The sequence below is a fragment of the Scylla paramamosain genome, chromosome 2 (assembly GCF_035594125.1).
Source record: "Scylla paramamosain isolate STU-SP2022 chromosome 2, ASM3559412v1, whole genome shotgun sequence".
In the NCBI taxonomy this organism is placed as follows: Eukaryota; Metazoa; Arthropoda; class Malacostraca; order Decapoda; family Portunidae; genus Scylla; species Scylla paramamosain.
In genome coordinates, this window is record NC_087152.1 from 12,952,501 (window position 1) to 12,965,000 (window position 12,500).

General features: G+C 42.6%; 1 protein-coding gene across 2 annotated transcripts in view; it reads left to right on the forward strand.

The window, feature by feature from the left end:
- Nucleotides 1–1,092: 1,092 nt before the first annotated feature.
- LOC135110359 (immunoglobulin superfamily member 10-like) overlaps nt 1,093–12,500 on the forward strand; it is a 169,948-nt gene continuing 158,540 nt past the window's right edge. Inside the window, exon 1 of one of the 2 annotated variants that reach the window (XM_064022628.1) lies at nt 1,093–1,906. The gene's annotated coding sequence lies outside the window, so the exon portion shown is untranslated. The remainder of the gene's footprint in view (nt 1,907–12,500) is intronic. The other variant, XM_064022621.1, reaches the window with a different exon arrangement.

Consider the following 12,500-nt stretch of genomic DNA (forward strand, 5'->3'; position numbering starts at 1 on the left):
CAACGCACTCTTAATAAAGGTTAAAAACTGTGATTTTTTTTTTTTTGGTGGGGGGTGGTTTCTGTGCACATTATATATGAATGAGGTGTGCTACTGTTCAGCTTTCATGTAGAGTGTACTTTTCTCTCTTTAGAGTAGTGAGCATATTCATTTTTATTTTCTTTAACGTTCCTGTGAATTTAAGATGAATGAAATGCTCCACCGTTCATCGTTCATGTAGTGCCTGCGTTTGCAACATTGCATACACAATGAAGCTCTCTACAGCTCTAAATGTGGACTGCAATCTCTATATATTGAGGAAATAAAGAGTCAAAAGTCTCCGTTATAATATGAGGCGTGTGATCCCCGTGTATTGTAGTGACGGGCGGTGATAGCCCGCGGTGGCTGGTAGGCTCGGCTAGATGGGTTTCCCTTTTGTTTTGTTGCTATCTGTGTGCCTGTTCCCGCCACCTGACACGCCGCCGCTGCCGGGCGTGGGAGGGAGGGTGTAGCCGATGAAGCAATTAGGGAATAACCTGGCAATGAAAAGCGTACAGCGCCGTGGGAAAGGCGTAGTTCCGCTTCCACTAAATTGGTGACGAGCAGGAGCCTTTGATGGCAACGCCCAGGAATTCCAGCCTCAGCGTTCCCTCCTCGCCTGCCTTTTCTCTCACCCTTTGCCTGAGTGGCTCAACCATAAAGCTGTGATTGTTAGGCGCCAAGGTGTGTTCAGAAGCCGGTGAGCCCACTCGTCATGCCTCCACGACCTCCTGATACTTCGGAAATTCCTTCAAGCTCATCCCAAGGTGGAAAGGCGGCGTTTGTGTGTGTGGCGTGAGGCTGCTGGCGGGAAACATTCAGATACTCGTAGTTACTTCTGTTGAGCAGTCAGCTTTTTCTGGGTTACGTAACCACATTAAATTTGTTTCACGCCCGCACGCGTGCGCATGGGTACACACACACACACACACACACACACACACACACACACACACACACACACACACACACACACACACACACACACACACACACACACACACACACACACACACACACAGGATCGATCTATGGATTCTCAAACTAATTTTAAGTCTTAGCGAAAAATTAGTTAAAAAAAAAAAAAGTAAAATATACAAGCCTAACAAGACCCTTGACGTCACCCCAAACGCCCCGATGTCCTCCGAGGAACCTCTCTTGGCCTGGCCTGGCCTCGTCCTCAGCCGGGGTCCTGGCACAGACTTGGTATACCTGTTCGTGGCGGGCCAGCAACATTTACAGCATTTTAACACCACCAGCGTGGCTTACTAATGCGTCCCCTGCAGGTGTGTTGGGTTGGGCGAGTACTGGAGACACAAGACAAAGGCTCCCCAGTGGCAGGCAGTACGAGCCTGTTCACCCGGGAAGGATACAACAAATCCTGCAATAGAAAACGGATGGCAAGGTGTATTGAGGGGCGGCGGGAGTGGCAGCGCCGGGAGGGCAGTGCCGAACCGACCGTCAAGACATGAGGAGTGCGACGCTCTGGTCCGCCCCTCGCTCCCGGCCGTGTATCGACGTGGTGGTGCCGTGCCTCTCTGCCTGGCTGCACATTGCTCACACTACCGACTAATCAGTAGTGCACGGAAAGAAAGGATTGCTGTTCACTTTTACTCTGGTGGGGGAGTGTGGAGTGGAGTGGCGGGGAAGGGGAGTGGTGCTGTTACTATTACCGTGGTGGTTGTGGTGCAGGGAAGGGAGGTGACGGAGTGACTGGACCGCTGAAGAACCATGACCTGCACCTCCCATCACCTCGCGCACTGCCACATGTAACACCGCAGAACTCACCCTCAGAGCTTCAGTGGAAGGGAAAGGCTCCAGTGTTCCTCAACAAACATTCATCCTCAGCCGGCACCTGTAACTTCCCTCGCACTTCTATCATGACGTGGTGAGTAAAGTGTGCTCTTCTCTTGCCACGAATCTGTTAAACTTTTAATTGGAAAGGAATATAAATTTAATAACTAACTTAATTTTCTCCACACGTGGTATACTAGACTCTGCCTGTGCCCTAAGGAAGTACATTAAGAAGAGGTGTATAAAGCAAAAGTAAGATAATGAAAGGAAGTACGTAGCTAATCTTATAAATAAATATATTACCTATACTCAAAAGATTTATCCATATCTGTGTCTTTAGTAAGTAACCTACTTAAAAAAGGATGTACATAATATTAGTAGCGTACAATGTGTACGTGAATTGAAACACTCTTTTAACGTGAATAATACCACCATGTCTGCATCTTTTGCCATCTACTAGCATACGGGAAGAGAGGAAGGGTAAAGGGAAACCATGAACCACTAAAAGTACTATTCATAAACACGATTTTTATCTCATTTGGAATAAAGTGAGCGCTACAGCACGGCACGGGAGGAGAGGTACTTACTCACTGCCACTCACTCCCTCTTACTCCCAAGCCTGCCTGGAAACACCGAGTCTCTTTGTGGCTATAAAAAGACCCGGACTCGTGACGTGACATTTGGGCGAAATTACAATGCGCGTTCATGACTTATGCAGCGCCTATAAAGGGATCTTGGTCGTGACATTTTGACCGGAATTACAGAGCATATCCATGACTACGCAGGTCGACCCGGGAAGTACGGAAGGGCCTTGACTGGGACTTAGACAAGAGGTGGGCTGACTCAAAGCGAAGGGAGGTATCGTTTGGTGTGTTTGTGAGGTAGACAAGGTCGGCTGACTCAAAAGGAAAAGAAGGTATATTTAGGTTTGTTTGTGAGGTAGACAGGAGGTGGGCTGATTCAAAGGGTAGTTTCGTTGGGTCTACTTCTTTTTGTGAGATAGACAAGAGGTGGGCTGGTTCATAGGGAAGGGAGGTTATTGGTGGGTCTACATTTATGTGAAGTGCATATTAGAAGCTTCTCCCTTGTGTTGTTGGTCACCTTGCGTCAGTGAACGGAAAGGTTGTGCTGAATCGTGGTAAAATGGTAAAGTGATTGCGATACACTGGCTGGCTGGGTGGGAGTGTGACTGACTGACTGACTGACTGACTGACTGACTGACTGACTGACTGACTGACTGACTGATTGACTGACTGACTGACTGACTGACTGACTTAGTGACAATGGTTCTCTGCCTCCTCTCTCTCTCTCTCTCTCTCTCTCTCTCTCTCTCTCTCTCTCTCTCTCTCTCTCTCTCTCTCTCTCTCTCTCTCTCTCTCTCTCTCTCTCTCTCTCTCTCTCTCTCTCTCTCTCTCCGCGTTACTGTGTGTGTGTGTGTGTGTGTGTGTGTGTGTGTGTGTGTGTGTGTGTGTGTGTGTGTGTGTTTGGAGTAGCTGCTTTTAAGAATCTTTTTGCATTTTTCCTTTTTAGTTTAGTATCTTGAATCTAAGAGAGATTGAGTTATATTAATTTCTCCAAAAAAAAAAAAAATAGTAGTAGTAGTAGTAGTAGTAGTAGTAGTAGTAGTAATGGAAATGATAATAGTAATAATGATAATGCTAGTAACAAGACTAACAATACACAAACACACAAATGAATAATATCAAGCAACATCAAAAGTCTTTCCGCGTCGAGCAACGAAACTCCTTATTTTTTACCTAACGAAAATCACCAACAGACTTTAAAAAAACGAGTATAGATCCACAGAGACAGTCAAAAAGAGAGAGACAGGCGAAGCAGAATACACAGTGATGCATTCCTCACAAAACAAGTAGGAGGTCGGCGGGCGGCTGATGCACTCGTAAGAAAAGGCCCGTTTTGGAGGAATGATTTACGGAGACTTTGGCAGCGAAATTACCTTGTATTCATTCCACGTCTCGGGAAGATAATATAATGGCCTGGAGGTGAACTAGAGAGTGATATACGACTCAGGTGATGCCAAGTATTTCTTTGCTAGATGCGGAGGCGGGGCGAGCGTGTCACCTTGAGTTGTAAGTGTAATTGAGTTGCTTTGTCTTGTTGGTGTTTTTGGTTATAGTTTATTTTTCCAAGCAAGGCAAAGACAGATAGACAGACAGACAGGCAAGATAGAAGACTCGTGTACTTCTTGAGGCAATGTGGAGACAAATAAAAAGACTGATTTATGTCAAGTACATTTATTACACACACACACACACACACACACACACACACACACACACACACACACACACACACACACACACACACACACACACACACACACACACACTTGAAGAAGAGGAAGTGGTGTCTGCGAGCAGTATACATATATTTACAGAAAATATGATACCTTAGCGTTAAAAAAACATGGTCTGCTACACACTAGACTCAACCCTGCATAAAATTACAAATAGGTAAAGAAAGAAATACACACACACACACACACACACACACACACACACACACACACACACACACACACACACACACACACACACACACACACACACACACACACACACACACACACACACACACACACACCCGTACAGGCAATCTCGTATATAGAATGGAGCTCAGTAAAAAATAAGGAAAAAAAAAGAAAACAAGGAAAAGGTAAAGGAAAAAGGGATAAATGTATAGATGGATAAGGGAGGATAGGATTGAACATCACAATTACACCCAAGTCTTTTTCTTTGTCACGTGAAAGGATATCAAACTACCAAAGCGATTTCTATTCAAAGGCAGGGGTGGTCATAAAAAAAAAAAAAAAAAGAAGACGTGATCAAAACAGGTGGGAAGGAGAGTGAGAGATGGTGGGCGGGCAGGAGGGAGGCTGTGGAGAGGAAGTGATGGTGCTGTGGTGAGGAAACAGCCACTTGTGTTGTGTTGTTGTGTTACGTTCCTCATGGTGATTGATGGCGCGGTTATTGTTGTTCTTGGTGGTGGTGGTGATGGTGTGATGGTAATGCTGTTGTTATTATAGATTGTTGTTGTTCCTGTTGGTACTACTACTACTACTACTACTACTACTACTACTACTACTACTACTACTACTACTACTACTACTACTACTACTATCATTATTAATTTCTCCATTTGACGAGTACTTCTCATTCATGATCCTCCTGTCGCTGTTTCCTTTCGCGTCTTTCGTCGGGAATCAAAGGAATGAGAAAAAAGCGAACGAAATAAAACACACGGAGGAAATTGGAAAGAAGGAAGAGAAAAAAAAAGGATATGGCGTTTGATTTTTTTTTTAATAAATAGATCGAAGTTCCTTGAAAAGTTGAAAATAAAGAAGATAAAATAGAACTCTTCATCTTTAATATATATGTTATGGATGGTTTTGAAATTAATTGAAAGTCAAAGGAAGGCGAAAAAAAGGTACAGTTGATTGACTGACTGGTGGGTTGACTGACTGACTGACTGACTGACTGACTGACTGACTGACTGATTGATTGATTGACTGAGTGCCTGATTGATTGACTAACTGATTAACTGATCGGTTGATTGATTGATTGATTGATTGATTGGTTGCCTCTACTGGCGTCGCTACATTACTTTGGCGTGTAAAGAAGACAAGAGTGAGAAATGAAGAAAATATTGGTTATAAATCTTGTGCATTAATTGTGAATTACACATGGAGATGGAATATTAATGACACAAATGAATAGTATATGAGTTTAAAAATGAAGAATATACCTGGAAAGATTATAATGTTTTTATGATCTTTACGTTATGCTTATTATCGTTTATTTTCATTTACGTACTCATTTATTTATTCTTTTTATTTTACGATTTCTTTTTTATACTGGGCCAGTATGGAGAATGCTATGTGAGAGAAGGAAGAATATAGAAATCCAATTGAATGCAAAGAATTTAATAAACTGCGCACGAGTATATCTTATTTATGTAGAGTGAGGGAGAGTGGAATATATAGTTTGCAGCGGTAAACAGAGGGTGTTCTGAGTGGTGGACGCAGTGCAGTACTCACCGCCGCGCCGCGCCAGCCTGGGGAGAAAGTGACAAGAAATACTGTGATAGATTTTGTGTTGGTCTGCTTGAGGAAACTGAATCTTGCCACGCAAAGAAAGTAGGGGTTAGAGGACTCTCTCTCTCTCTCTCTCTCTCTCTCTCTCTCTCTCTCTCTCTCTCTCTCTCTCTCTCTCTCTCTCTCTCAATTTCGAGTTTTTGTTTTTTATGTTAATGAAATTTTCAAGCAGTTATCTTAGTTTATTAATACGTAAGTTTATGCATTTCTCGATTTGTCTATTGCCTCTTAATTAGTTTGCTTATTGTTTTATTGGATTTATATTTTCTTGTCTCCTGCTGACTGTCTCCCCTCCAGCCAGTCCGCACCTCCCCTGCTGCAGGTCGCCACGCTCAGGTCAGGCGCAGCAACACATCTCCAAGAGCAATAATCGAACGTGAATATTTACATGATCATTTAAGGCTTTGCTGCGCCACAGAGACTCGTCTGTACGTGTTCCTGGAAGGCTGCCGCTGCAGGAGTGACGCAGCTTGGCAGGCGAGGCGCAGCCCGCGCCTGGTGCATTCACTTACGTGTATGGCAGTGTTGTTGTGAGTTCATGACGCAGTGCACTACGTGATGTTGTAACCTGAACGCCTTTTGGTGAGTGATGGGAACATTCATGCTTATGATAGAAACTCACAAACTTGTGATGTTAACACTAATTCTGACAATGTGAACACTCGTGCTTGTAACGTGAGGACTGACACTAATTACGTAAACATCCATACTTAGAATGCCGAAGAAAACACGAGCTATGAGATGTTTCACGACAATTCGTTCAGTTGTTTTTCCGCTGCTTACTGCATGCTGGTGCGTGCGGGTGTTCTTTGTAATCGTAAACCTGTAATTATCGACGCTTTTCAAACAACATTTTTTCTAATTCCAGGCAAGTAATATTATTAATTACATTTATCTTTAGCACGAATTATGATATGGTTATAAAAATATGATCTGCCATCTCGTGCTTTACTTTTTAACCAAGTGCCAGGCCACTGGTGATGTGCCATGGACAGGAGTAAGTGCTAATACTTCAAGTGTGTGTGCTTGATTCTCATAGTTTTCATAATTCTTTTATACCATCCTGTAATGGCATTTCTTTACTGAGGGCATGTACTGCATTTTTTATGCGTGGTTCCGCCGCGCCTTCGCTGAACCATCTTGTGTCGTGTGTCATGAGGTCATCTGTACTACGGGGAACACGCGGGCTGAAGGAAAGCGACGCGCCTTGCAGGAAGACTTGTCAAGCGAGACCTTCACCCCGCCACGCGCTGGGATGGAAGCGGCTGCGTGCCATGGAGGCTGATGAGGAGCGAGCAGGGCGCCGTGGCGCACCTCAGCACGGGAGAGAGGAAGCTGTGCCGGGATGGCCTGGCTGGGATGAGTGCTGGCTGACTTCTTTCCAACACGTCCACTAAAATTCGTCAAGATCGTGTCTTGGAAAATTAATGCAGTGAGGATTGAAACTGAAAAAGTGTAATGGAAATGCTGTCTGGGTCTGGGTCTGGTCGGAAACGTCACAGCCTCCTCCATCTCTTTCCCCTTGTGTTAGCCTCTTCTCTTCTTTTGCCCACGAGTCAGCCTCCTTCCCTCTTTTGTGTTTCTTTCTTAATATAAAGATGTTTAAGAGCAGAAATTTTGCGACAGTTCTTGTTGGGTCTGCTGTGCAGTGCAGTCTTGGTAAGCAGTCACTCAACACACCTCATCTCGATATCAAATAAAGTCAAGTTCACGCAACTTTATTGAGGCAGGAGAGCTGTATTGTTGCGTCCTCTGCTGCGCCTTAAGGGATACCACCATTCAGTGGGTCCTGGAATACCAGGGCCTACTCGGGGCCAAGCCAGATGAGGGGTTTCCATTAGAAGTGCTGGAGGGATCATGTCACCTGGTGATCTACACGTGCACACTGCTGCTGGTGCCTCCATTAGAGGTGCTGGAGGGAACGGGATCAGGTGAATTCGCACGTGTACACTACCGCAGGTGCCGCTATTAGAGGTGAAGGCAGTGGACACTGCCGCTGGCGCCGAAGATCAAAGGGGGAGAGTGAGTGAAAGGGTGACTTTCCGAATGATAAGCAGAAATGGCTCTGCGGGTAGGGGTGTAGTCCCCTGCTTTAGTCCCTGCCTCCTCCCCGTGCCCCGTGCCGCGGGGGAGTCACGCGAGGAGAATAATGCATGGTGGCCGCGTGCAGGCTGAGGCGCGGCGTGCATCACGTGCAGCGGAGGCCGTGTCCTCGTGCATCAAGGAGTCATTGTTGTGCATGCATTTGCGCGCACCAAACTTTTTACTGGGGCGCTTCTTTCGTGTCTGTTGGGCGAACACACGCATTGAGCAAATGTCTTGTTGCTTCACAGAAAAATACGACTAACGGATGTTATACAGATTTGTGTAAATACTCGTAAACCTTTCCATTGTCTATGTGGGCACGAAAATTAATTCAGCGAAATGTCGTGTTGCTCTTTTGTTGTGTGTGTGTGTGTGTGTGTGTGTGTGTGTGTGTGTGTGTGTGTGTGTGTGTGTGTGTGTGTGTGTGTGTGTGTGTGTGTGTGTGTTCGTGTGTGGAGGCGTGCGTGCGTGTATGAATACCTATAACACACACACACACACACACACACACACACACACACACACACACACACACACACACACACACACACACACACACGCACGAAGGCAAACAGTCAAGTAGGTATTCACACTTAGAATTTCACTTGCCGGAATTCACACGCACTAAGCCTTGCTCGGGATCTGATGTTCAAACACCAAGACGCCAGAACACACACACACACACACACACACACACACACACACACACACACACACACACACACACACACACACACACACACACACACACACACACACACACACACACACACACACACACACACACACACACACACACACACACTCATTCTTGCACCTTCAAGTATGTACATAAACTTTAACAAATTCTTCTTTTCACTGAATTAAGACTTTGAGGGTTTTTTTGGCATACTTTTGTCAATTAGTCGTCAGTAAACACGGTAAGGATAGATGTGCATTTTGTGAAGAAGAACTTGCAGTAAATCAAAACATTCAATAGCGTAATAGTGAACGTACATTTAGAAAGTATTTTGCTGCCATTATGTGTGTGGTGGGGAGGGGTGACTCTCTCTCTCTCTCTCTCTCTCTCTCTCTCTCTCTCTCTCTCTCTCTCTCTCTCTCTCTCTCTCTCTCTCTCTCTCTCTCTCTCTCTCTCAAATTAAGCTTTCTGGTTTATTGTCATAATTAGTCTTGCAATTAATCATGCATATGTCTATTTTATTACCAGTATAATGTGTATTTATGTTTATGTGTATTGATTAATTTGTCCAATTGTCTCAGTTATGATCTCAATTATTAATTATCTCCATTATATGTTGTTTATTCACTAGTTTATTGTTATAAGCTACTTTATCTTTAATTTTTCTTTTGTCTTTTCCTCACTCTTTCCTTCCTTGAGTCTTTCTTTTGTTTCTTTTTTTTTTTTTTTTTCACCTACCCGTATTCTTATTTTTTTCCTTGATGTTGAGAACTGTAAAACTTGAAAGTCATGAAAATTTGAATAATTTAAAACGGAGAGAAACATCAAGGTGTATTAGATTTAGTTTATATCTGTGTAACGTAAGGCGGCCAATAAATGAAAGAAAAGAAAAAAAAAGATCGATAAGTCCTGCAGTTAAAAAGATAATTCAGTTATATTTTGGGCTGCTTCACTCTAAATATATCTTCATACTTTTCTCTTCACGTATACATTACTTAAGACAATTTCAAACTTCATAAAATTTTCAGTTATAAGCAAGAAAATGATAAATAAGGATGAAATATTAATGAATAAGTATTTATAGTGTTTATGGCCGGTTTAGTTACAGAGGTGTTTTGATGCTCCTCTCTTAGCTCTTTGATTTGTACAGACAGTATCGAACTTTAAAGTCACAGCTATTAGTGAGGAAGTGATAGAGAGATACGGTATCAGTGGAGTAATTGAGAGGTATTTTAGCGCCTTCGTATAATAAAAATTCAATAACTCATTAGAGGGGACAGTTTGAGGCTCCATAAAATCACAATTATTAGCCATAGAATGATAGACCGAGATGTATTAATGGATGATTAAGTAGAAACGAATTTTATTGCATTCATCACGACAAACATAAAAAATCTCTAAATACAGTCACTCATTACTGTAGACAATTTCTGAACTTCATAAAATCACCAGTTATTCGTCGGAAAATTAGACAAAAAATGTAATATTAATGGATGAATAATCAGAGAGAGATCTTTAACGTTCCCATTACGATAAACACACTAAAACTTAATACAATCTTGTAAAGGTATCCGGAATAAAATTAAACAGATCTCGTGGTACAAAAAAGTGTCAATAAAGGTGAAGTCACAGGATGTAAATGGTAATATCAGTAGTGTCGTGTACTGAGGAAAGTGTAAAAAAGTTAAATTGAGCTCGTGGTGCAGAAAATGTTAATACAATTTTAAGGCCTGTCCACACCAAGAAATATTGTTTGCAAACAATGTTTGCAAACAGTTTGCAGTTTGCATACTGTTTGGAAACAATCTTTCACGCTTATTTATTTCCAATCCAGAATGGGAAACATAATGTGTGTGTGTGTGTGTGTGTGTGTGTGTGTGTGTGTGTGTGTGTGTGTGTGTGTGTGTGTGTGTGTGTGTGTGTGTGTGTGTGCGCGCGCACGCACACACGCACGCACGCACGCACGCACGCACGCGCACACACACACACACACACACACACACACACACACACACACACACACACACACACACACACATACACACACACACACACACACACACACACACACACAATTTCTGGAGATCTGAAATTTTGATAATTTATCAGGATTTAAGAAATTAGTTGATGTAAAATCTGAAATTTTAATCTGTGGGAGCCACCATCCGTAAAAAGTATTTCAAAGTCAGTCGTAGTCATCCGAAGAAGATTGGTGAAGTCTGCTCCATCTACTCTCAAATCCACCAGAAGCCAGTCACCATGAAAGGTTCGGTTTTTCTAAAAAAAAATCCCCACTCATCTCTTTTTCTTTTCTTGCCCTTCCATGAATTTATCAGAAGTGCCAAGTAAAATACAGAGGCTGCTGCAGCAACCTCTATACTCATCGCAGGTAGAACGACAACTGAGGTCTGGACAGGAAACATTGTCTGGAAACAGTTTCCAAACTGTTTGCAAACAATGTTTCCAAACAGTGTGTCCTGGTGTGGACAGGCCTTTAGGAATTTAAAGTCATAGGAAGTGAAAAAATATCATTAGTATATTGTAACTGTGTAAAGAGACTAATAATCCTTTTATTGCTATTCGGTACATCTTTCCTTAATCACTAATCACTCTGGGACATATATTCTCGTTTTGCAGCCATAATCAAACATTATACTGGCTGGAAAATGCAAAACCTATTCTTTTCGTCACTTCCTTTTTGTAGATGCTTATAAAGATTTCATACATTACCTTTCATGCTGTGAAGTGTTGCATATCGAAATGAAAGGATTAAACTGATCTCATGGTGCTTTTAGGGTTAATAAAGTTAAGTCGTAAAAAGTTAGATAAAACTAGCGTATCGTAATTGTGTAAAGAAGCGACATGATTTGTACGAGGATATACTCGTATAGTTATGACAAAGTTTCTGTACACCAACGACGTACACATTATACACGCCATTGATATGTTATTGATGTAACCAGCCACTCAATTACCTACTGTTTGATGTAGTAATTTTACGATGTTTACCGGTGTAATTAACAAGAGTGACACGCTGATTGTTATTCATGCGTTCACTCTGGTGTTATAAATAATAAGGAAATTCTCTCTCTCTCTCTCTCTCTCTCTCTCTCTCTCTCTCTCTCTCTCTCTCTCTCTCTCTCTCTCTCTCTCTCTCTCTCTCTCTCTCTCTCTCTCTCTCTCTCCCCGGCGTAACTTTTCACCAGTGCTCTAACAATACGCTGCTTTAATCGGTTTACAAGTTGAGACGGAAAGTCCCTATTAAGAACTTGATTTTCAGCAGGCTTTTGGCTTTTAATAATCGAATACGCCAGTGACCGCAGGAGTGATGGAGGGAGTGGCGTAGTTCAGCGGAGTGCGGTCTGAAGAAAGTTTGTGGTCTGTGTTATGGTGATGTGTGTTCTGGTGGTCTGTGCTGCGGTGGTCTGTGTTCTAGTGGTCTGTGGTGTAGTGGTCTAAGCTATGGTCATCTGTGCTGTGGTGTTCTGTGCTGTGTGGGCTATGCTCTGGTCGTCTTTCATGTTCGGAGAAAGAGAAAAGAAAAGAAAAAGAAGGGAAAGAGTAAAATTAACAGAATCTCGTGTTCAAGGAATTTGTGTGTGATAGCAAGCAAGATAATTAATTAGAATGTACGTACCTGCTTCTCCTCTTGAGTTTTTAGAAGGTTATTCTTCGTATTCTTAATTTTTTTTGCCGTCTCATGTTTAATTTTCAACATGTTCTTCTGGAAGTTATTTTCAGCATTCTAGTTAGTAGGAAAAATACTCGTAAGAATACATGTAATCTTCTTTGTGCTTTTAACATATAGTC